Source organism: Ursus maritimus, unplaced genomic scaffold, assembly GCF_017311325.1.
Source record: "Ursus maritimus isolate PB19 unplaced genomic scaffold, ASM1731132v1 scaffold_23, whole genome shotgun sequence".
Classification (NCBI taxonomy): domain Eukaryota; kingdom Metazoa; phylum Chordata; class Mammalia; order Carnivora; family Ursidae; genus Ursus; species Ursus maritimus.
In genome coordinates, this window is record NW_024424786.1 from 2,083,503 (window position 1) to 2,108,497 (window position 24,995).

Genomic DNA, 24,995 nt, shown 5'->3' on the forward strand with positions numbered 1-24,995 from the left:
TAAGAATCAAATATAATAACTTTTTTCTGGGGAAGCAAATTGCATTGCAGGTTGTTTTAAAGAATGATGTGAAAATACTGAGCATAACAGTGCAGAAAGAAATGTTATGCCAGTCTTCACAATAAAATCCCCAAATGTGAAAGCTCTCTCTCTCTCTCGTTTTTAAATAAAGGTCTTTGGAAGCAGTAATGTTTGTATGCACATGGAGTGGGTCAGAGTAAGATAATTTTTGGTCTTACTCATTTTCCAAGGAAGGTGCAGCTGATCAACCTTTAGTGTCTAGAGGGGGTGTAGTTCAGTTTTTGTCAGCTCAAAACACAGTCTCCATGAAGTCTAAGTCTTCCTAGGGTACCTTAAAGTGTCTTTGTACAAAACACATGGTTGAAGACTGTAGCATCGTGGTTCGTGTGGTTGGATGGGTTCTTATTCTTGGCTCTGCCCTTTCTTGGCTACCTGTGTGACCTTGAGCAATGTGGTTAACCCATCTTCAAGTTTTAGTTTTCTCCTCTGTAGAATGGGGTGGATAATAGCACCTGTATTATAAAGTGGCTGTGGATTAGAAAATACAGATATAGGGCTTAGCCCATAGTAAACTATTGATAATAGCTAATTCACAGATTAATAAATGGAAACTAATCGTCATTGGCTCACTTGTGTGAGGAAGGTCCGAGGGTTTCTACAAAGGCAACATTTTATGGTAAAAGAACCTTTCCATGAGAACATGTGAAAACTCCAAAGAGCTGCAAGGAGAAGCCCATTGTGGATAATTTGCCTTCTCCTGGCATTTACCTGTTCAGGTGAAACGGGTAATGCTTTGAAGTGTTGGCAGCGACCAGGCCGGGACAGGTGCCGAGGGTTCCATGGTGCCCCTGGGTGCTCCGTCCCTGCCTCCTGTCCTCGAGAGCAGACTGTAGTCCTCATCCATCCACGAAGAGTCCTAAGTAGCCAGAGCCCTAGATGTGATTTATTGCTTATCCACTGAAGGATACGGTTTTTCCTCTTTGAGTATAAAACGGAAGAGGATAAAGGAAAAACTAGAAGTTTCTTTTTCTAAGTGAGTACAATGCACAGCCTCAGAAAATACGGGTCAAGTATGAGAAGGAGAATTATTTTTGTTTCTAAATGCCCTATTCATCCCACTTCCCCAGTAACTTGCAGCTATCATTATTTTTAGTGATTTATGCTTATTAAATAGTCTCCCTCAGGAATAATCAGATCCTGGCCTGGGACATAGTCCGGGAAGTTACAGGGCTAGGCAGGCTCATACAGTAGGGCCTAGGGGGACTTTGAGACGGCGCATGGAACAGGCCAACAGACTTCTACCATTCCTGTGTCCTCAGCTCTGCCCTGGAGCCATGTCCAGTGGGGGTTCCAGGAGTCTGGCCTCTTTCCTGAACAGCTGCTATTAACTCGTTTCTCGCAGCCCCTGCGAAGGTGCCTCCCCTGTGCCTCGGTCTTCTGTAGCCTCAGTTTGCCCTTTGTAAGAAGGGAGACGAGTGCTCTGAGCATGAACTGAGGGGCACCTGGTGTGAGTCTCCCCAGTGCGTGCGAGCTCATTCCTTCTCTCTCTTATTTGTGGGGTGGTGGGTGGTCTCACTGGTCATCAGGCCCCTCTTCTTGAGACACTAGGAAGAAAGCAACGCATGTGACTCACAGAATTTCCTGAACAGACGTAATTTCAGATTTTCTGCCCTTACTCATCCCCATGCACATACTTTAAACTTGTTAGCAGGGTTTTGTTTTTTTTTTTTCTTTTTGATGTTCAGAAATCCCTCCTTTAGTTTCGCCTCATCTGTCACGTGGGGAGAAGAGCTCCCACCCAGAAAGTGTCTGTGAGGAGGGATGATGCAGGTGAGAGGCTGGGTGACTCCATATTTGCAGCCTCAGCAGCTGCAAGAGGAGGAAGGGAGCTGTGGAATCCTGTTTTGAGCTGGAGGTTTTAATTCTGAACCTCTGTTAAGAAGAAAAGGAATGAGACCCATTTCCCAAAGTGGAAACTGTAGCGGTCCATATTGAATATGGCATAAGCACTGGCCTGTCTTTCTTAGGAAGTGTGGTAACGATTAGTTAGGCTCTTCCGGACCCAGTGAGTGTCTGAATTGGCGGACCCAGAGGGGACAGGCTTTGAAGGGAGAGCCTTGGATCCTCAGTGATGGCTCTTCACAATCTGGCCCTGGCCCTGCCAGATCCCATAGGTCAGTGCAACCTTAGGATTTTTACGTCTTAGTTTCCCACTTCTTCATAACGAACTCTTTACCCTTCCCTTTACTCAATGGTAGAGCCTCAAATCCCACTCTGCATGGAGGCACATGGAATCTGGAAGATTCAAACCCTCAGTTCTCCGCACTCACCGCCAGCCCCGTTCCAGACTCTGCCTAGTAGCTAGTAGGTAGTCAAGAAGTGCCAGCTGGCGGAATGTCCCTCATGTGGTGGACATCTTATGTGTACGTCCCCAGAGCTCTGTGTCCAGCATGGGGCTCCAACTCACAACCCCGAGATCAAGAGTTGGATGCCCTGCCGACTGAGCCAGCCAGGTCCCCCCTTCCCCTCCTGATCCCCCAGATCTTCAAAGACCGTGTTTCTTAATCTGGCAGCTTGAGACACAACTGGGACATTGGGCACAGCCTTTCTTGACCTCCAGGGATAATGTTCTTCTTTGCAGGAGGTATAAAATGGCAAGGCTGCACTTAACGCCTGAGGAGGGGCTGCCAAAATCCAACTTCCTGTGCTTTACTACTGGAGGCCTATGGGCAACTGCTAAGATCTGTGGAGACTTCTGTATGCAGGAGAGGTTAAAGAAAACCCTCTGCTCAAGCTTCAGTCATGAGGAGCTTGGCTTAACCTTGTGAGCTCCCAGCCCCGTGCCTGATAAGTCGGCCATGTTGTTACGGAAATACCCCTGAGGCATGAAGGAGTCTTCCTTAGACCAATGGTAAAAGGAAGAAATAAAGAAAAGAAAGGACTCTTCTGTTAATCCTAAGTAACTGCTACCAAGTGAAGGCTTTTTAGAAGTGAAGGCGCTTGGGAATTCAGAGACAAATGTATGAAAGCTGGAACATTTTCCCTGTTGGGGTTTAAGCCTGGGTAAATGGCCAGATTGAACGCAGAGACAGTTTCCTATTTTCTCAAACTAGGGGTGTGCTGGGAGAACTCTGGGCTCATTGCCCACAGGAGAGCTGAGGAAGCTTTTGTCTTGACCTCTCTGGCTGAGGCAGATTTCCTCCCTCTCCACATCCCTCTGAGTCTTGAGCGTCTTCATAGACCTGGGATTTCTAGTACTTTCTGGTGTGCCCAGGAGCAGTGCCGTAGCTCCGTGGGTCTGGCAGTGTCACCAGCAGTGGGTTGATGCCCAGGGCTCCGTCCTACACGCTGATGCGTATAGTAGATAACGTTACTACACTATTGTGATTTATAAGGAAAATATATTATTTGCTCATTCAGATGACCAAAATGTGTGTATTTGGTCTCCATCCACAGCACCTGACTCACAGCTCCCCAAACCCTTGGGGTTTCCTGTTGAGAGTGACAAAGGTGTCTTTAGTTATGTTGATGAACAGACATTTGAGCCCCACCTAAGGATGGGTGGGAGCTGGTTGCCAGGAGAACCAACCAGGTGATTTGAGGGTTGGAACTTTCAGTCCCATCCTGTCCCCCACCACCTCTAGGGAGGGATGAGGGCCTGGAGGTTGAATCAGTCTTTATTGGCCAATGATTTAATCAGTCATGACTGTGTAGGGAGGTGGGTGGGGGGATGGGATAGCTGGATGATGGGCACTGTTAAGGAAGGCACTTGATGCAATGAGCACTGGGTGTTATATGCAACTGGTGAATCACTAAAGTCTACCCCTGAAACTAATAATACACTATATGTTAACTAAATTGAATTTAAATATATGTGCTGCTGAAGCGAGCACATAAATTGAATTTAAATTTAAAAAAAAATCATGACTGTGTAATGAGAAGCCTCCATGATGGCTCAAAAGGACAGGGTTCCAAGAGCTTCCAGACTGGTGAGCATGTAGAGATTGAGGAAAATGGTGCGTTCTGGAAAGGCACGGAAGCTCCACACCCTTTCTCCATACCTTGCTCTATGCATCTCTTCCATCCAGCTGTTCCTGAGTTCTGTCCTTCGTAGTAAAAATAAATAAGCTAGGAAGCAAGGTGTTTCTCTGAGTTCTGTGACCTGCTCTAGCACATTAATTACACCTGAGGAGGGGTCGTGGGACCCACTGATTTCCAGTCAGTTGGTCAGAAGCACAGATGACCACCTGGGCGTGTGGTTGGTGTCTGAAGTGGGGGGGGGGTCAGCCTTGTGGGACTGAACCATTGACCTGCGGAACCTGACGCTATCTCTGAGCAGACAGGCATCAGGATTGAGTTGAATCCTTAGACACACCGCTGGTGTCCACGAATTGCTTGTTGGTGGCGTGGGAACTCCCTGTACACATTGGGAGTGGGGTTCAGGAACCCATTTAGTCACCATGGGGGTGTCTCATGACGTTCTTCCCAGAGCTCTTGGTCATAGAGGTCTCAGGTAGGTCTGTGCCCCTAAAGAAACTGTCTCCTTTAATTTACCCTGGCCCTGAGACGTATTTCTTTGGGCTACTGATTCTCCCTTAGCCAGTGGCTGCCTGCAAGTAATACTTCTTTCCCTGCAATGGTGAGATCGTTGCTTTCATCTGCACCTGTGGGGCTGGGAGTCCTTTGTACAGAGGTGGCCCACGCTCCTTAAATGGCTGTAGAGGAGATATATATATATTTTTTTTTTTTTGAAGCCTCCTAGCATCCATTCTGTTCTTCTTACCATAAGTACACAAGCTAGCCTTCTTCCTTTTCCTTTATATGACTTGGGAGGGATTGACCTCACTCACAGCTGTGGAGGTGGGCCATGACTGACATAAGCAGAACAAACAACTTACATACACGGCAACTAGTTACCCAGTCAGAGTCAGTGAAGTAGATGAGGTGTTTTTTTGTTTTTTTTGTGTTCTGGGCTTCTAGAAAAGTAAACTTTTCTTTCACTGAAGATTTTGGTTGAATATCTCACATTCTCTGGATGGTGTGTGAGGACATGAGGTCTGTAATTATGGTAGCATTTTTCTTCTAAGGAGCCTACACGTGGACCAAGACTGGTTTTGATGGGAACCAGTAGCTAACCTGGTAGGGGACAGGTTTGTGATGATGTCATCTGAGGCTGCTAGAACAAGACTTCTTAGTTAAAAGAGCCACTCATCCCCTTCCCCAGTTCTTTGCTAAAAAGCCAGTTTTAATTGTTTCTTGGAATGTAGTAACCTTATATGAAGACTCTTCCCATTGAGAATTTGTTGAAGAATTTCCAACAAGATCTTTCCAAGTTCATGTCATGGCTGGGTGTCAGCACTCATGGGGCAAGGGACCCTCCCTCCCTTCAACCATGGCAGGCGTGTTCAGAGAAAGGCTTCTGTCTTGTGCCAGGGAGGCCAAGGCTGGAGCTAAGTGTCTGTGATTCTGGAGAAAGGCAGCCTGAGGTGGGACCCAGAAGAGAAGCCCAAGGAACTGGAGAGGAAGAGTGGGTTGGAAGAGAGCAGTGGGAAGTCTTGGACTGGTAGTAGGGAGTGGCCTTGCTCACAGTGGCATCTACCAAAGATCCCAGGTTAGGTACGTGTCATTAATTTGTCCAAATCCATAACATGTCCAATAGCAAGAGTGAACCCTAATGTAAACTCTGGACTTTGGATACTAATGATGTGTCGGTGTGGATTCATCCGTTTTAGCAAATGTGCCACTTTGCTGGGGGATGTTGATAATGGGGGACCTATGCATATTTGGGGACAGAGTCCATGGGTAATCTCTGTACCTTCTACTCAGTATTACTGTGAACCTAAAACTTCCCTGAAGTCTATTTTTAAAATAAAGTTCCCAGGATGGAAGTATAGGTCCTCAGTTGTCATAGACGGTGTGTGGTTGTGGGGTGGGGGGTGGAGAAGTCCAATTCCTATCCTCTTTGGGGAGTCTTGGTTGTTACAAATGTGTTTTTCCCAAAGAGATCTCTATTTTTTATTTTTATTTTTTATTGTTTTGCTTTGTGAAGCTCTTGCCTCTGTGCTGAGAAGAGCCCCTCAAAGCTCCTCTTGGGGTATGATACTGGCCCACACCTGTTATTGGATAGACCATCTATCTGTCAGCAGTTAGACATCAGCCAGAGCTAAGCATAGGGCCGGAGCTGTGCTCAGAAATACTGTCTTACAATGCACATGGGCTTTTGAGCTTGTGGCTTTGGGCTTGTGGTTGTGGACTGAGAAAATTGCTTCCTGGGTTTACAGGGAAGGTAGGGGAATGGCTCTCTTGCCACCACTTACTCGGTGATGGCTTCCTGGTGTGGGCACGTGGGGATGGATGTGAGTGACAGGGGCTGATAGAGAGATGACTGGGTAGACAGGGTGGAAGAGTCCATCCTCACGCAGGGAAAATCCCTACTTGGTATTCTTTCAAAATTAGAGTCCTAAAAGGGTGGCAGTTGAGAGAATACTTTCTATCTGTTGGTCCCTGGGGAGATGGACTGATAGGGGTATTTGTCCCTGTCCTGTAGGAGCCTCAGCCTCTTACGGACCACAGATCTGTCATAAATGTGGTCTGTGATAATAGAGGGATGGAGTCACAGTGGCGCAAGTTTTTAAACAATGAAAAATTTTAAGGAGAATTCTGAATTACTACTGAATTAGCTAGTCTTTCCAAATATAGTGTCTTAATATGAAACTTACGAAATTTATTAGGAGAAAGCTCAATGTTGGAGATGCTGGAAGCCTACAGTTTTTCTTGATTCCTCTTTCTTGGTAAGCGTGAACGCTCTAGATTCAGGACCAGAGAGAATCAGCTGTGCGTCGTCACTGAATTCAGTCTCTTTGGAGAGGTGGTGGCTGAGTGATTTTCTGGGTTCAAGAACACCATGCCGGAGAATCAGCCCTAACAGCTTCAGAGCAGGTCATCTCTGTACCCGGTGAGACTGTGAACACAGCCACAACATGATAGAACGATAGATACCTCTGAAGGCCCGCGGCCGGGCTGGAAGAAGGGGCTACTGTGGGAGCTGCTGTAAAGGGAGGGGCTAGCGACCATGATCTCCTGAACCAAGAGTCAGGGCCTACAGTCTGTCTGAGCCAGGCGGGTACTTGTGGGCAGAAGAGCTGGTGTCTGAATGTTCCTGCCGAACCTGCATCAGTGGGCTCTGCGGGACAGACGTGGCCGTGGAGGAGCCACTAAGCCAGATGGCTAGAGCCGGCCTGGGGCTGGAAGGGAGCTCTGTCCTGGGAAAGACATTCCCTGAGCTGAGGGTGTTGGAGCTGCAGAGGCAGTGGGGGCAAGTGAGGGGCTCCCTGGGTGTCCCGGCAGCAGCTCCTGTCACCTTTAGATGCTTGACAGGTGGAAGGAAGCCAGGGACGCCCGATAGGTGGTTTTTCCCCCTATAAAATAGTAGAAATGCTATCTTTCGATCTACTCTCAAGGGAGCCTCCTTTAAGAGAGCTTCAAGAGAGCCAAATTCGGGGCTAGGAGGGAGGGAGGAGCTGCTGAGGTGAAGTAAGCACCATGGCTTTTTGCCTTTCTGCTGACCATATGGACTCTGCATTCCCACGTCTTGTCTGGGAGAATAATAGTTCCCATAGCATGCGTGTGTGTGTGTGTGTGTGTGTGTGTGTGTGTGCGTGTGTGTGTTTTCCATTCCTTAGATCAGTACTTTTGATAAACAGTGTAATGTGAAAGCCGAGAGCTGTGCTTTTCATTTCTGGAAATGAAACGTGAGGATCTCGGAGGCCTCTGACGAAAGAAGAGCTGTGTGACTTTGTGTGAGCTGCTTAACTTCTCTGAGCCTCGTCTGCACCTCCTTTGCAAGCTTGCGTAAGGCCTGGATGAGGTGAGAGCCCACCCTTCCCTCCTCAGTGGTGTCGGAGGACAGCGCGCCGAGCCGCAAGTTCACCTGGGATCTCCACGTCGTGTTTGGATGTCCCCTCCTCCTGCAGGCAGAGTCTTGAGTCACGGCCCACGGTGGAGGAGACAGGGTGGGGTCCGGCCTGGGTCCGGCTCTCTTGGACGAGCTGGAGAGGTGCTAACCACAAGTCTGAAGCCCTGAAGAAGTGCTACAAGGAAGGTGTTTCTTTCCCCGTTGGCAGTGCCTCCAGGTTCTCGACAGTTGGACACAAACAGACTGTTCTGGAAGCTGTTTCTCATTCCCCTTTGCCTCCTGCTTGCTGCCCGCCACCTTCGCTGGTCACTGGGCTGACGTACGGAGAGGGGTGGAAAGCGGCCGCGCTGACAGTGCAGGTCATTGTTTGCTCTCTGTGGAAGGAGGATGTCTGGCCGGGGCTGGAGACCGCACTCTGGCTGTTGAGGCCCGTCCTGAGGCCGCAGGGTGCCCTGGGCACCCTGGGAGTGCACAGGAGCCTCTGTCTTCAGACGGTAGCGTCCTGGGCCACTGTTCCTGTGTTTGAGTGCTGCTTCCGCTCTTGGACGGTTCGTTCGCCTCGGAAGCAGATATGTATGTAGCCAGCAGGCGCCTTAGAAGGCGGTACGGCCGAGCGTAAGAGTGTGTGAGGGCTCTGGCCAGCCCTGAAGAGGTCGGGTGGACATGCTTGGCTCCCCCCCGTCCCCCCAGCCCCTGATGGCCTGGCTGGAGAGCTGGCATGGAGGAGGGGGCCTCTGGGGCTGGGCCAGGGAGGGCGCTTTTGGCTTCAGGGAACCTGAAGGGCTTGGCTTAGTCAAGGATCCCCAAGGTAGCGGAGGGTATGTCCAGACCAGAAGTGATGGAGAAGTCAGTGAGTAAAGCAACAGCATGGAGAACACGTGTGCATGCAGCGGGAAGGGCACAGAGGTGTAGACAGGTCAGCAAATTTGTCAAGCGGCTCAGGTCCCGTTGCCCTCGGTTGGGCCGAAAGCACTGTGTGTGTGTGTGTGTGTGTGTGTGTGTGTGTGTGTGTCTGCCTGCCCACCCACCACTGAACGCTCCCTCCATGTGCACAAGGTTCATGCTTCTTCCTTTTATTACTCAGGAACGGGCACCCAGTGCAGAACTGGGCCCCATAATGGCTGCTGACTAAGTGCTTAATGGAGATACTGCTGCTGATAAACCACAGTTGAAAAGGGAAAGANGCAGGCAAGCTGGCCAACATCAAAGCCAGTTTTGTTTCAGAGATAAGAGTGGGTTTCATTCTGTGGGCTCCAGAGCCCCTGTCCCCAAATCTCAGGGAGAGTGAGTTTTAAAATGGAAGCTGTGTCTCTCCCAGTGAGCTGGAGGACAGGATGCTGGGAGCTGGAAGCCTTCTTCCTCCCTTCCTCCCTTCCGTCTGTCTGTCCTTCTGTCCTTCCTTCCCAGACAGCCAAGCCACTGCCCTCATTTGCAGTGGAGACCCTTGGGACACAGGGAGCGCTCCCAGCTGCCTCTGGAAGAAACACTGTTCTGCCCCCATCCCCCAACAATTTCCACTTGGTGTGTGTTCTTCAAAATTTTTCATCCTTACTTAACACAACATTTAAAATAATTCAGAAAATATGGATATTAATTAAATACAGGAATCTGGAGTAGCAAAGAAGTCCCAGAAATGTAATGAGCCCACGCTGCAGAAATGTAAAATACACGTGTGTGGCTGTGTGTGCACTGACTTTCCTCCTTAATTAAAACTCAGCATGGACGTGATGCCGTGTCCCTGGTAACAGGTGTTCTAGGTGAAAAATTGAGCTAAATGTAACCAGGTGATAAGTAGTTTTAATGATTGGGTGATGATTGGACTAAATTGTAATCTCGGCGGAAGCATCGGGATTCGGAAGTTTTAGGGCGTGTGTGTGTTACGTGCACGTGTGTGCGTGTGGCTTCCGTGCTCTTCGGTGCAGAGGTGGGGCCGAAGGAGAAGGCGAGACGGCGCGTTCAGCACTGTGCGCTGGAGAGCGCAGGTGCCGGCCACACCAACACATTAAAACTTGTTGCCTGACTTAAAGGTTGAAGGATTTTTTTCTGTTCCTCCACTGGCTCAGGGGAAAGGAGGCAGGCAGCAAGTTAGATCATAAATATGACATAAACCTAATCTTTTTTAAATTGCTTTTTATAGCACTTCAGTTTTGATTTGGCCCTGACTGAAGTCCTTTTTCGCTTTTCAGAAGATGGAGGGTTCTTAGGAGCCCAGGCCGGGCCTCTGTTGAGCTGAGCAAGCTGGTGACTGCCCTGTCCTCTCTTTGCTGGGAGCCGCTCTCAGGCTGAGGCCAGGCGTGTTGGTGAGCCTTCCACATTCACGCCGGGCCTGCTCTTGGGTGGGGTTGTTGTTGTTTATCAGCGTTAATACCCTTGCAGCCATGTTGCACCTGGGGCTGGATAGAACTCAGACTGCCCACCTTGCTGTCACCCTAGTGCCTGTGTGACCACATTCCCACCAGCCCTCTGGAAAGCCCCTGTCGGGTTTTGGAAGGGCATTCTAGCAGTGGTTCAATTTTTAGGACACGGGAGCCAAGGTTGTCAATCGTTTGCCCCTGGGAGCCTCTTCTGCATATTTATTTTCCAGGGGATTTCAGGGTTGGCTCAACGATGTAACGCATGCAAGCCCTTTTTGGTATTCCTAATGGCTTAGAAGCCCTGAAGTACAGAAAGCATTTGTCGGCTTATTAGGGAACGTTTCCACATTGGGCCCCTAATCTGGGAGATCTGGAAGATGGCCCTTTGGGTGACTTCTCTCCTAGCGATGCTATGGATCGGTGCAAGAAAGAGGATAAATTCAGTGTCTACACACAAGTCAGGTGCAGGACTCCCAGAGTGGGAGGGAGAAGCCACACCCTGTGTCTGTTCATTTACCGCATCGGCCTGCCTGCCTTTTCTTTTCTTTTCTTTTCTTTTCTTTTCTTTTCTTTTCTTTTCTTTTCTTTTCTTCTCTTCTCTTCTCTTCTCTTCTCTTCTCTTCTCTTCTCTTCTCTCTTTCCTTCTTTCACGTGCATGACCACGGGGGAGGGGTAGAGAGAGAATCTCAAGCAGACTCCACGCCAAGCTCCAAGCCCAACGTGGGGCTCAATCCGAGAACCCTGAGACTGTGACCCGAAATCAAGAGTCAGATGCTTAACCGACGGAGCCACCCAGGCGCCTCTCATTTACCACATCTTTTGTGCAAATCTCCAGTGCCAGGAAAGGGGGTAACAAGATGAAGAAGCCTTAGTTCTTGCTCTTGATGTGTTCATGGTTTGATGGAGGGAACAAAGGTGGGCACAGCTCACTCTCCAGCATTCTGATGTGGAATTTGAGATCTGAGAACTGCTGGGGACCCCCTTCCCCTGCCGCCAATGCTCTTTGAGATGCCCATCTTTGGTGGGGCAGCCTGTGTGAAGTTTCTGTACACTGCACAACTAAAGAGAAGATTCTCTCCCGTTCACTTGCAGCTAGATCAGCAAGAATGTTGAGCCAGGTGCCCCGTGGTCACATGCAAGCCAGGAGATACTTGTTCTTTCTGGCCAACTGAATAAAAGGTACTTCAGAGCAAGGATAGGTTGAGATAATTCTTCTGTTATCTAGAAGGTAGCAAATTTTGCTTTTGAGCGAGATGGGGATAAACAGATGGTGGTCAGCCAGAAGGGGTATACATTGCCAGCATTTGGGATTTTGCTGTTCTCGTCGACAGAGAGACTGCCGTGGATTTAATTCCCAACTTGTTGATATAGTGAACCCTATTTTTATCATTTTGCCAGATTTAAACATTGTTCTTCTTTTGTGAAAAGTGTATTATTACTCGGTCCGTCACATTTAATGTATTCTGTGCATGTGAGCGCCGGCCTCTTCAGAACCGTCGACTTCATCATCCGTGTGCTGTCTCGAAATGAGATCTTGATGCCCCCCAAGTGAATTATGAAAAGCTTTTCATAGTAATATAATTGATCCACTGTTGGCCACACTTATAAAAAAAAATCAATGTAACGTGTTAATATTTCATGAGTGCCCACGTTGCCAGCTCCTTGCAATGGGACCAAACTGTAAAGAATGAGGATTGTTTCACAATAGCCCGGCACATGGACAGAGTGCCAGGAAAGAGAGTTTGGGGTTGACTTGAAAGTTTGAAGTGCACAGGGCCATTGAAAAACAATCCTCTGACTCATGTCAGATTGTTATAATTATTTAATGCCCACAATGCAGCCTTGTCCCCACGGATTTATACTGGAGAGGTTTCTTACCCACACATTGTGGTTATTAGCTGCAAAGAAAGCCGCGTTTGTTTATAGTGACATGGGGTCTATCTGTATGGCAAAGAAAACACTGCCGATTCTGTCTTCTTGGGAAGGAGGCAGGAATTTGGCAGACGACCTATAGGAAATTGGGAGACAGGCTCTCATTACTTTTCATATATGCGGGTAGTCGCACCTAATAACCATTAAACACCTTGTATTTGTAACCTTTGTTCTAAACTCCCGAGAGAATGGAATCGAGCGCCGACTTTTTGTCCACACGATACCATGCGGCTGATGTGCTCCAGTGGTCCTGCCTCTGTTACGTTTGGGGTCCCACGCGTTGTCTGTGGAACCACTGTTAACATTTGTCTAAAGAGTGGATGTGTTTGGAGCAGTTCTCTCACATGGCCACATCTCATTAAGCTCTTTCAAAGGACATGGGATTTGTTTTTTCTCAGAGTCAGAAACTCAAAGTTGAGGAAGTAGTGCTTTGGGGGCTCTCTGGGGACATGTCTGGTGTGGAGATCAGTGGTGGTGCTAATGACCCAGAGTCGGGGCGTCCGGCTCCTCGGGAGATGAAAGCCCTTTGAGTCCAGAGGGTCAGGCAGGTCCGGCTTCTCACAACTGCCCTCTGTCCATGCCTTGCTCGGCCCTCCCCTCTTCCCTCGCACAGAACTCTTATAATTGCCTTTGCTGTCAAAGGAGATTCGATATCAATGGGTTTCTCAAGTTTAGAGGGCGACAGGGAGACATTGAACCAGAGTAGTGTGAAATTGTCCTGAGGCACTCACAAGCTGGGGTGTGCAGATGCAATTTATAATTGTACCAGAAATACTTGTAACCTCTATCATGCTTAGTGGTGGAAATGAGAAAATCTATGTGAGTCAGCTTAGGACTGGCTGGGGACCCATAGAGAAGCGAGCAGGTCGTCTTAGGTTTGCAAGAGAGCTACACATAGAAAGCATACACAGAAAGTAGGCTAGAGTAACAGCAGCTATAATCTGAACCCCAGATGAGGGCTTCTGGTATGTTCGAGGTTGTTTTGGGGGTTTTTGCATGTTGTTTCTGGCTGAAAAGGAAGTCGGGGGGACCTGTAGGGGCACTTTTGATGGCTTATGGAGACAGAACCGACATTTTGGACTTGGGACTGTCCTGGGAAACCTGGAATGTATGTTGACTGCAATCCAGACAGTGGAGTGCTGAGATGAGGTGGATGACGGGCCAGTTGCGAGAAAGGTTGTGCTCCAGGCGCCCCCTCCCCCCGCCCTTCCTTGTGCTGGGGGGCGGCAGCACGGGCCGCAGTGTCCTCACCAGCAGGAAACCCTAATCAGCTCGTGCGGAGGGGAGTTTTCTCTTGGTGATTTAAAAAACAGAGTCACCTGTATGAGTCTTCCCTTAACGATCCTTCATTGAAGCAGCTCACTTAGGTCTTACTTTTATGTGTGTGTGTTCTGTTTCACAGTAGAAGACGATGTTTGAGAAGGAGTCGTAGTTTGTAATACACGGGCCCGGTTTCAACCATTGGAGACGATGAGTTAAAACCATGTTACTGTTTTACAGACAACTAAATGGCTTATTGATTTTCTTATGATAAACATCCACTCAAAACCTTGGCTTTCTCACCCTGACTGTGAGCTTCTTGAGGACGGGGGCCAGTTTCTCTATCCTCCTGGGGTCAAGGCGGAGGAACTGAGTGTGCGTAGTAGCCAGGTGGCCAGGAATGTGGTGGTTGGCGCTTAGGGCCTCCGCAGTGAGGGGAGGTTGAAGGCCACGGGGACAGAGTATCAGGGCTCTGGAGGGACACTGTGTGCCGGGCTGTGGCGCATAAACTTCTCCATCAGTGCAGAGCCGGACGGCAAAGGTTTTACGTGGAGCCGTGTGTTGGGCTGTGATGTGATCCAGTTTGAACCAGATCTGCTCAGGGCCCTTGCCCAACAGTAATTTCCTGCAGCCCCCAGGGCGCTGCTGTTGGGGGGCGTGGAGAGCGGCTTCATCCTGTGGCAATGCCAGGGCTATGCCTCCAGAGAGCCACAGGCCCCCCCCCCAGCCCCCACCTCCCCTCGGGGGCGTCCAGAGCCTTCCTGTCTAATAGAACTTTGTCTCCCGAGAAGAAAGGCTCAGTTGTGTTTCCTTTCTTCCTCTCCTCCCGCCCCCAAAGCGTTCTCCTTCTCACCCAAACCATGATCTCAGACCTTCAGAGTTACAAGTCAGACATGTCACGGAGCTTCTTTGAGATCAGTTGTCTACATGGGTGATGAAATCGAAACATCCTACAAGAGGCCTTTGGAGCAGTCTCGGCATGGGAGAGGAAATGCGATTACATGAAAAAAGTGGGATACAAAGTAGTGCCTGGTCCAGGATCATGGATCGTGTTACAGGGGCAAGGACCAGACCAGAAGGGAACCGAGACAAATGAAATCCCTTGGCTTGAGGGGGCCAGGGGACTGTAAGTGCAGGTTTCCCAAATTAAAATAAGTTCATTGTTAACACTGATTTTGTTGGGCCATTGATGTACATTGGTTTAAAGAAATCAAATGTGAATAACTATTGTAAGATGGCAGGCGTGGGTGTGAAAACCCAGCTGAGAACCCAGGAAGGTATATTGTACATCAGTGTGTCCAAGGCTGAAGGCAGGAAGGGCTTGGCAGCAAGGGAAGTGTTTGCAGCTGTTTGGGGGCACTGTACCTCTGTGTGCTTTGTTTCATCTTTGCCTTGGTCTCTCCCCTACCCTCTCTGCCCTTAAACTTGGGGAACGGAACTCCTGCTGCTTTCAGGGCTTCCAGAAGCAGAGCCCCTTTTCTTCAGTTTGTCCACTCCTCTGTCCATCCAAAGCCAGGTCCCCTGTGGGGTGACTTTCTTCAAGGTCGCCCGCACGATGAGCCATCCAGGTGCTTCAGTGGCACGTGGGCTTGCAGACCAGTGATTTGCCATTCCGTATTGTGAATATGCAGGAGGCCAGAGTTTTGAGCTCTGGCCCCAGTCACATCTCTTACTTTCTTGCCCTGTGACCTCGGCCTAGGTCCTGAAACCTTTCCGAGCCTTCATACTTTGAAAAAAGGCTTAATCGGGTCCCATGAAATGATACAGATGAAAGCATTTAGAAATTGTCAAAGCTGTATCCACCTGAGAGAGAATACTTTTATTTATCGTTGCATCATATCTTTTTTTTTTTTTTTAAAGATTTTATTTATTTATTTGACACAGAGAGAGAGACAGCCAGCAAGAGAGGGAACACAAGCAGGGAGAGTGGGAGAGGAAGAAGCAGGCTCCCAGTGGAGGAGCCTGATGTGGGGCTCGATCCCGAAACACCAGGATCACTCCCTGAGCCGAAGGCAGACGCTTAACGACTGAGCCACTCAGGCGCCCCCGTTGCATCATATCTTAGCGGGCCAGAGAGGAAAGTTAACTTCTTGCAGAGCTTAGTTTCTTCAGTAAAATGGGAGCCTGACTGAGGCCTTCCCTGGGAATTCCCTCAGTGTGCACATGGACATTCAGTACCTCGTCTCTGTGGCCCTGGGGGGGTTAGATTATCTCTGGGATGGAAGTAGGCTGCCTCCTGTCTTGTGAGGAACTTACGGTCTAGGGGTAGCACTGGGTTTAGAACAGGCACCTGCGACCTGCAAGAGGGTGGCCTGTGAACGGACTGCCGGCCGCATCTCCTTTCATTCATAGCTTATCTCTTTGGATTCCACTCGGCCACGTGGACTGGAATTGTAGGCGCGAGTGCATTGTGTTTCTGTGGTGTGTCAGAACCGTGTCACCAAAGAGATGAAGTTGGTAAACAGCGTGGGCATCCTGGCAGATGAGTGGGGAGCCCCGATACCGCGAAGCTCGTCAGGGCCGAGTCCGACTCACTGAACAGGAAATCCCTGCTTCTCGTGGGAGTGGAGGTAACACAGTGCCGGGGAGACGCTCGGGTGATGGCCCCCGCCCCGGCGGCTCAGCGCTTTGCCGCTCCGGTTGTCCGTCCAGGAAGTGTAATGACAGAAACAGGGAGATCAAAAGAGACAAGAGGAAATGTTAGCAGTTACTTCTGTGATGGGGGAATTCTTTTGGACATAAGAATTTCATGTTTTTCGTGTGCCGCTGTCTTGGTCTGTTCGCCCTGCTGTAACAGAACACCATGGACCCGGTGGCTTTTATACAACAGGACCTTACCTCTCACAGTTCTGGAGGCTGGAAGTCTAAGACCAAAGCACTGGCAGATTGGCGTCGAGCGGCGAAGGCCAGCCTCTGGCCCATAGATAGCTGTCTTCTTGCCGAGTGTCCCCCATGGCAGAACGGGGGAGCACTCTGATCTCTTCAGCCTCTTGGAAGGGCACTGATCCATGCTTGAGGGCTCTGCCCTCCTGACTGACCGCTCCCCAAAGGCCCCACCTCCAAATACCATCACTTTGGGGATTAGGATTCAACAGGAATTTTGGGCGGGTGGGTGACACAAACATTTAGTTCCAGTGTGCACATTGAGAAAACACGTATGTAAATTCTATCATACTAACATTTTTACAGCTCTTTGTATAGATGGACTTGTTTTAGTCCTCACAGCTATTTTACGAGCCGGGTCCTGCTGTGTTTGGTTTAATAGACTGGGAAATCTGAGAGATGTGGAGATCAAGTCCCAGAACTAGGAAGTGCAGAAGCTGGAATTTGAACCAGGCACTGTGGCTCCAGAGTCCCTCTTACCCACTACGCCAGTCAGTTTCAAGTTAATGCCCTCCAAATATGCTGGGTATGATGGTCTCCCCCCACGTGATGGATTCTCGTGCGTTCGGCAACATGTAACATGTGTGCCACTGTGACAGGAAAAGACTCTCAGCTAACGGGGTCCTAAGTTAGAGTCCCACGCCCAGTAGACTCTCTCCATGCTCCAGGGAGTGTGTGGTGATAGGTTCCTTCTGAGCAACGCCCAAGTTACATGGCGAGCCTCGTGGAACCTGGCTGTTTAGGTGCATTCTTGGGGCCCACATAATCTCTGGAGCTTGAGCAGCTCTGCCTTTGTACCCTGGGGATATCACAGGCCACGGTTCATACTGCTTTTTCTCAACCCGGTCGTAGACATCCTCCTTTTCTATGCAACGTATAGGATCTGGCTCCTGGCTTTTCCAGCACACACATGCACGCACACACACACACACACACACACACACACTCACGCACAGCTCCCAGTACTCCTTTCTTGCTGATGAAAGACAGCAGCAAATGATCTGGAACCCTGAACTACCAGCTCTTCTGGACAATCATGATTCTTGTCTTCTGACTCCATGGGGCTAAGGACATCATAGATACTCAATTGAAGCTTATCGAAAAAGGCTTTATAGAAAATGCATCCTATTTTCACATCTTTTTAAGTTATTGATCAGCCTGTGTGGAATCTGCGGCCAGATACGAATCGGCTGAGCATTGGTAAAGTGTGTCGGGGTGCCCGCCTGGGTGAGCACATGCTCTCACTGGACCTCCCGCCTCCTCTGTCCACCTCTCCTGCTCCCGTTCTCTTCCTGTGTTCTTTGCACTTCCTTCTCCTCTTTTCTCCTCTACCTCACCTGCAGGGAGTGTCAACGTCTAGTTCCCCACACACTGGTCCTCTATCAGTGAAAGCCTAGAGCCCCCCACTCACAAGCGTGGAGCAGTTACTCATTGTTTTGCTGCATATCACGGTGCGCCTCCCTGTTGCCAGGTGTGAGCTGTGGGAGAGACAGGTGGTGTGCGGTGTCCGCCCCGTCCCATCCTCTCAGGGTGAGAGCTGCGATCATTTATTCCAAGCCTTTTCCATCCTTAGGCGTCTCCACAGGAGGCCAGTGGAAGCCGGTGGGATGGAGGCCTTGCCTGTGAAGTGTCTCTCCTGAGAGGGGGAGAGGGAGGCACGTAGCTGGAGGGGCTGGGAAGGTGGTCTTGTGCACAGGTGCTTTGCTTCCAGCTAAGCAGGGGCCTGAGAGCTTTCCCCAGCCACGCTGCCTTGCAGAACGGTGCGCGGTAGAGCTCTGCTAAAGGAACCCGCGTTTTAGGAGCGCCCTCGTTCTGGTATCAGTGTTGTTGCACAGATAAAATTAGCATCCATATTAGTAACGCCCAGCCCTAAGAACCATGCAATTATCTCATGATTTTATTTAATGACTGTGCTCTTTTCAAAGCTTATTGGGGTAATCTTCAGAACATGTCCTGATTACATGTTGTACGGACTACAGAACAAGTGAACTAAAAAAAGCAATTTAAACCTAGCTCCAGTTTAATTTGTAGTTTTTACATTTCAAGACAGCATTCTTAATAGGTAATTGTCCAGCCCCCCCTTTTTTTCTTTTTTGCACGTGTCAATTTTCACTTGTTTTGTCCTTTCCATTCCCCCAGCCCGTCTCATCTTTGATAGTAACTGAGGAAGAGCGAGCCGCTGTCCTGGTTCTCCCTCACCTTGCTCATCAGGCCGCCTCCCTGAGCTCTTCAGGAAATGTTTAATGACTATAATAAGACCTTGCAGGACTGTCATGTGGAGCCTCGGGGTCATTCTAAATGCAAAGCCAGACTGCGGGCTCTTGCCGGCTGTGTGATCCTGGGCCGTGTACTTGACTCCTGAGCTCTTAAACACCCTTGCTTATAAAATGCTGCCACTCCATACGTGGGGCCTGCTTCACACCGTCGTGCTGAGACTTACAGAAGTCATTCTGTGAGAAGCACCTGTCGGAGCAGGCATCCGAAGGTTCTTTTCTAGGGCCGGGCAGGTGCTGAGACTGCCCAGGCTGCCTCCCAGGTGGGCTGCTGGGGTCCTTCCAGCAGACCCTGGCCTCCGTGCTTTTCCATCCAGAGATGCTTTCTGTAGTTGGGAAGCGCAGGAGGGAAAGGGAGGGCAGGAGCTTCCTTGACACAGGTCATCATTTCTTCCTCCAGATCATTCCGATAGCGGATTGAGCTCTGTGTGGGGAGGGGTGCAAGGCTGTGACACGCACACCACTTGAGTCACATACTAGTGTTACGTGACAAAAGCGTGAGCTGTGATGGGATCCAAAGTACCATTAGCAGAGGGAAGGCAAGGGAAACGTTTGCTTGGTACTTACGAGGTACTGGGCACAGGGGTGAGGCGGCTGAGAGGGACAGGTGCAGTTGGGGGTGCACAGAGTGTGAGAACCGGGGATGGGAACTGCAGGGTTACTGTGGAAAGTGTGGTAATATGTAGTGCCAGTGAGCCAGGGGCCCTAGAGGAGCCCCGAAGTATTGACAGTTTTCCCTTTAGCAGACGGAGGTCCCCCTGCCCCACCCTGAAGGAGTATTTCTTCTGATTCTTGGGGAAAACTAAGTGATTATGGCTTTCCACCTCTCTGAGATATTGGAAAAGGAGAACTTCTATAAAATTAGGGAAATGAGCTCCAGTTCTGCCCATACGCTTTGTTTTTTTCTCTCTCTCTGGCTAGATTTTAAATCCTTTGAGTGAGCATTTTATTTTGAAATGTATTTCCTACAAAATCCCTACCTGTAACGTCTAGCTTGTTGTTTCACTCAGATTGAGTGCACTAGGTAAGTTACAAATACCCAAGCGTACACTGTGGGCCCTGGATTCTGCATACAGTAGGCATTCAGCCATTGTCTGCAGATCTGACCGGTCTGAGAGTGTAAACAGTAGTCCCTGCAGGCATCTGCTGCAGTCGAGGTTGGCACTTGTGCCCACGGTAGAGTGTGAGTGTGTCAGAGCCCGTTTCCCCCAGCAGTTGGATTCTGAACACCCCTCTGTGCCTCTCGCTGGGGCATTTGAACTTTTACCTTTCAGAGGAAACAAGGTCTTTGGGGCCAGCGTGTCCTTCCAAACAGTGCTGGATGCTGTGTCTGTCCTGGAACCAAGGTTTGTTTTTTGGTTTCTGATTTAGAGGACTCGGCCTGCTTTGTTAAGATAAGGGACCCGTTGTGTGAAAATAGCTGCAGGGGAGCCCTGACTGGAGGCTCCTCCTCTGCCAGACCCCCACAGCACCCCCACCCCCTGCTGGCTTTAAGGTGGGGGAGGGTGGGGGCCAGACTGCCGCCACCCCCAGGCCTGGGCCCCTGGGTGAGTGGAGGGGGGAGACAGTTGCTGGGGCTGATCCCTTGCCTTGAGAGCCCTGCTGACCTGGGGGGCTGACAGTGGTGCCCCTGTTTGCCCTTTCCTAGGTCACCTTCTTCTCCCCATTGTTCGCAATCAGTGCCTATTTATCTATTTAGCTTTTAGTAACTTTTTATTTGTTATCTGTTAGGTGACATTTTTGGTTCTCTGTTCTTAATTTAAAACACACATTGATTTTTTTTTTTCCAAGTTGTAAGTATGTTTTTCATTTGTGTGTGATCATGGGTCATCGGTATAAGAAAATATTTACCCAGCTCTCTTCTGTAAGGTCCTCAGGAAAGCTCGAGTAGACTCCTTTGTGCAGATGATGACTGTGCTTCCTCCTAAGAGCTGGAACACACAGGGATGTCCCCTCCTGCCGCTTCTGTCCCAAACTGTACTGCAGGCTAACGTATTGGAGACATTCGGTTTATACATGACGAAGTGAAACTGTCTTTATTTGCAGACAAATTAAGACTGTATGTAGAAAGTCTTAAGGAATACACACACACACACACACACAGCCCACCCCACAGCACCCCATAGCACACCACATGGTTTGGTGAACCTCCCAGGACTAGAAAGTTCAGCCAGTTTTCAGGATACCTGCCAATATACCAAAATCATTTGCATATACTAGCAAGACACAATCTGAAAATGAAATTAAGAACACAGTCCCATTCAAAATAGCATCAAAAAATAAAATTCTTAGGAATAAATTTCGCAAGAGCGTTACAAGACATGTACACTGGAAACTATAAAATATGACTGAGAAAAATTAAAGAAGAGCAAAATAAATGGAGTGGCAGTCCGTGTTCATGGATTGGAAGACAGAGTGTTGTTAATTCTTCCATGTTGGTTTATAGGTTCAGTGTAATCCCTGTAAAAATCCCAGTATGCTGTTGTTGCTGCTGTTGTTGTTTTTAATTGACAAGCTATGCCTAACTTTTTACACAGAAATGGAGAGTGCCCGGAATAAAAACACAGTTTTGAAAAAAGAAGTTAGGGGACTCATACTTTTAGGTTTCAAAATTTACTACAAAACTGTAGTAGTCAAGACTGTTGTTACTGGTGTAAGGCTAGGTTAATGGTACTGAGTCGAGAGACTAGAAATTAACCATTACGTTTATTGTCGATTGTTACTGTTGTTTTTATTCCTACAAGGATCCCAAAACAATTTAATAGAGAAAAGATAGCATTTTCAACAAATAGTGCTGGGACAATTGGATGTCCACATGCACAAAATGAGGAATTTACACCTTACCTCACATTATACACAGAGATTACCTCAAAGTGGGACCTAGACATAAATGTAAAAGCTAAAGCTAAATCTTCCAGGAAAAAGCACAGTAAACAATCTTTATGACCTCGGGTTAGGCAGAGAGTTCTCAGATATGAACCCAGAAGCACAGCTTGCCAAGCTGCTTTCTAGAAGGTTGGATAGCAGTGCCTATGGGACCATCTCAGTATACCTTCGCTAGCATTTAAGATTGCCGTTTTAAGGGGCGCCTGGGTGGCTCAGTCGTTAAGCGTCTGCCTTCGGCTCAGGGTGTGATCCTAGCGTTCTGGGATCGAGCCCCACATCAGGGTCCTCCGCTATGAGCCTGCTTCTTCCTCTCCCACTCCCCCTGCTGTGTTCCCTCTCTCACTGGCTGTCTCTCTCTCTGTCAAATAAATAAATAAATAAAATCTTAAAAAAAAAAAAAAGATTGCCGTTTTAAAAATCTTTCTTTATTCAGTGGGTGAAAAGTGAACACATTAGGTAACTATATTCTCTTGTTCAGAGTAAGGTTGAATTTTTAAAGTTTACTGACCAACCACCCAGAATTAAAACTCTCTGGGCTGTTCTAGATCTTTGTCCTGTCTTCTCCTAACCTACCAAACTTCTCAGGAGAAAGATTTCCTTGGAGAAGAACATGAGGCTGTTGTGGGGCTTTGTACTTTGGATTACACTTTTCCATGTCAGCCGTGGGTCCAGTGGGGCCTGCATAGAAGGAAATCCGTAGTGGTTTTTGCCCTTCTGCAAAGGAAATAGTGTGAGTGAGTAGTTGTCAAGAAACGAACTAGAGTAGGAAGTGCACTCAGACCAATACAATGATCAGGTGTGATAAGAGCTCGCGCGGCGTTTGAAACCAACCTGCTTGGGTTCACGTCATGGTCTACTTCTTACAGCTGTGCAAACTATGGGCCAGTTGCTTTAGCCTCCTCAAGTCCCTAATTTTATCTGTAAAACAGAGATCGGAAAATTACTTTTCCCTTAGTGGTGCTTTGAACATCAAATGATGTAATGCGTGTAAGGGTTTAGCCCTGTGCCTGGCATACAGGAACCCATTATTAATTCATGTTGTAGATTGGATTTTAGGTCCCTGGGCTTGGAAGCCTGACTCCTGAAGCTTCCCCAACAGGGTTTTCCCAGGCATAGCATGCAGAGGCTTCTTTTCAAAATACCACTCATTCGAAAGGTCGGGAGCACAGTCTTTTTGTCATTCCAGACGTGATTTCCTTTGGGGCTGCTGTGCTCCCTATGGTTTGAATTCATAGAGTAACTAACTAAAGGGCAAGAGGGAATTCGTCTCAACTCTCTGTCTCCGAGAATACCTCTGGGTGCTGGTGAGATGCCACTCGTCAGTTGTATTACTATTGTTTTTAGGGCTGTAAGCTTTCTGGATAGAACCCAGTGGATTTTCTCGAGTGCAAAAGAATTAAGTGAGGTGAGGGAAAAGCATTTAGACCTTATTATCTCCAGCGGACCGTGCCTACTCTCACGTTAGCCCTAAACTTAGATATCCTGCTTCTAACTAGCCTGGGAGCTCTTCACAGCCGAGAACTGTACCTTTTACTTCTCTGACTCTCTAGACACCTGCCTCAGTGCTCAGCAGACAGTCAGCCACCATGAGATGCTGGGGTTGTGCCTGGCGCTTTCTGAGTTTCCAAATAGACAAAGTTCTGGAATCTTACTCGTGTCAAATGAAGTTCAGAGACATATCATTTCATTCTCTCAACAATGCTTGGTGGGGGAAGGTTCTGAGATGACAACATTTATTGTCTGTATTTTACAAATAGAAAAATTAACTTTTCTATTACAAATAGAAAAGTTAGCGCCTTGCTAAAAATGACAGTAGCTCTTAGGAAGGGAGAGTAGAGATTTGAACTCAGATCAGATTGACTCTGGGCCGTAAGCTTCATGGTACTTATGGTTCAGGGTGTCTTGGGCCTCAGCTACGGCCAGATCAAAGGGTTTTGTCTTAGCGACAGACCACACATCCTGCTTGCTTCCTTCCAGTTTTGCTGGGGAAAGAAAAAAGTTTTTTCGCATTCAGTATGCTGGTCCATGAAAAAAATCCTAGGACCAAAGATATTTTTACTCCTGGCCCCCTCCGCCCTCCCCTCCATCCCCCCAACTCTCTGGACAACCGTGTACGGACTTGGACTTGACATTGTCTTTTGCCCTCTTTGTGCCAGGACAGCTCACATGGATGCTTTTGTCACCATTCTTTTTTTTTTTTTTTTTTTTTTTTTGGCTGGAATCATATCCCTAGCCAATGAAAAAATAAAATGACATTTCCTGGTAATGGAAAGTAGCAGTTGGTGAAACTTTAGAAGAGAAGTGTGGTGTGTGTGTGTTTCAGCGAATCAGAAATGGTCACAGTAGACTGAGCGGTTGGTTGATTTGGCTGAAGAATGCATTTGCTGGCATCACGATTGTCAATAAAGGTCTTTAAAAACCCCCAGCTTGAGGCTTGAGGGCCCAGGGCGCTGCCGTGCCACTGCTCCAGGACAGAGCTCCCTTCCGGGTGGACACTTAATTCACGAGTACGCTAATTATTCATTCTTCCTCGGACAGCCTGCGTGCACAATTGCCCTGCTTGTTGGGCGCGCAGTGTGGCGGCGGACAGCAGGCCTTTTTCTGGAACTGATGGCGCTGTATGTTCATATTGTTCTTTATGTACTTACTTTATAGCTTATGCAAGCAGACATCGGACTCAATTAGCTTCTTGTCTTGCGGACTGGGCGCTGCTGTTCTAGAACCGGGTTAGAAGGGTGTGCCGGAGGGCGCCCAGGCCGACCTCTCTCCTTTCTTTTTGTGCTGTGTGGGCTGGTTTCAAGTTACAGCCTTTTTATTGGCTCTTCTTTGCTGAACCTTGGTTTCAAAAGCTGGCATTTGTGAGCTGGATTTCTTAAAGGCGTAGCTTTTCTTTTCACAAAACCGAAGCCAAGAACATACATGTAGTCCACCCCACGGCACTGTGATTTTTTTTTTTTTTTTTGGCCGAATGCTGCATGTTTTTTTTTTACAGTACACGCTAACCAAAAATCGGAGCGAGTCGTTGCTCACCTGTCTTTCCCCGGTGGCCATCAGCACAGACTCTGCAAGAGGGTTCTTGCTCTGTATTTTTTCTGGATAATCTTACTCCTGTCTTAGTTTTCCTCTTGTGTCATTGCTGTCTTCGACTATGTATTTTGTTTGGAACCTGCCTCAAAGCCTTTTGGGAACGAGTCAGAGTATATATAAATTAGTTGAAGTCTATTGTATCCGTCCCACAATCTGTTTCTGCAGATGATTGCGTTCATGAAGCGTAGAGTCATGCTTTCCGCTCGTGAGGATTTGTACATCCTGGAAAGAACACTGAGCCCCCCCAAAAAGAAAAAGAAACATTTCTTTCCCGCTCCTTCTTGCCATCTTTTCTGTGCTTTTAGTTCTGCAGCCTGCTGAACGTGTGTAGTGATGGTGGGTGTGGAGGCCCCCGCGTTGGAGGAGGAGCCCCCCCCCCCCCCC

At 48.5% G+C, this 24,995-nt stretch overlaps 1 protein-coding gene and 1 long non-coding RNA gene across 5 annotated transcripts in view; one reads left to right on the plus strand and one right to left on the minus strand.

Annotated features, from left to right (window-relative positions):
- The window catches only part of TEAD1 (TEA domain transcription factor 1), a 253,092-nt gene that overhangs the window by 126,149 nt on the left and 101,948 nt on the right, over positions 1-24,995 (plus strand). The window lies entirely within an intron of this gene.
- Positions 18,296-24,845, minus strand: LOC103682362. Of its 2 annotated transcripts, XR_573390.1 has the most exons (5): positions 24,173-24,845; positions 22,356-22,442; positions 20,490-20,625; positions 19,906-19,973; positions 18,296-19,062 (listed from the first exon to the last, which is right to left on the minus strand). It is a non-coding gene; the product is annotated as an uncharacterized LOC103682362 (long non-coding RNA). The 2 variants fall into 2 exon arrangements; XR_005837060.1 differs by lacking the exons at positions 18,296-19,062; positions 19,906-19,973; positions 20,490-20,625 and adding an exon at positions 21,939-22,238 and having other exon boundaries at positions 24,173-24,844.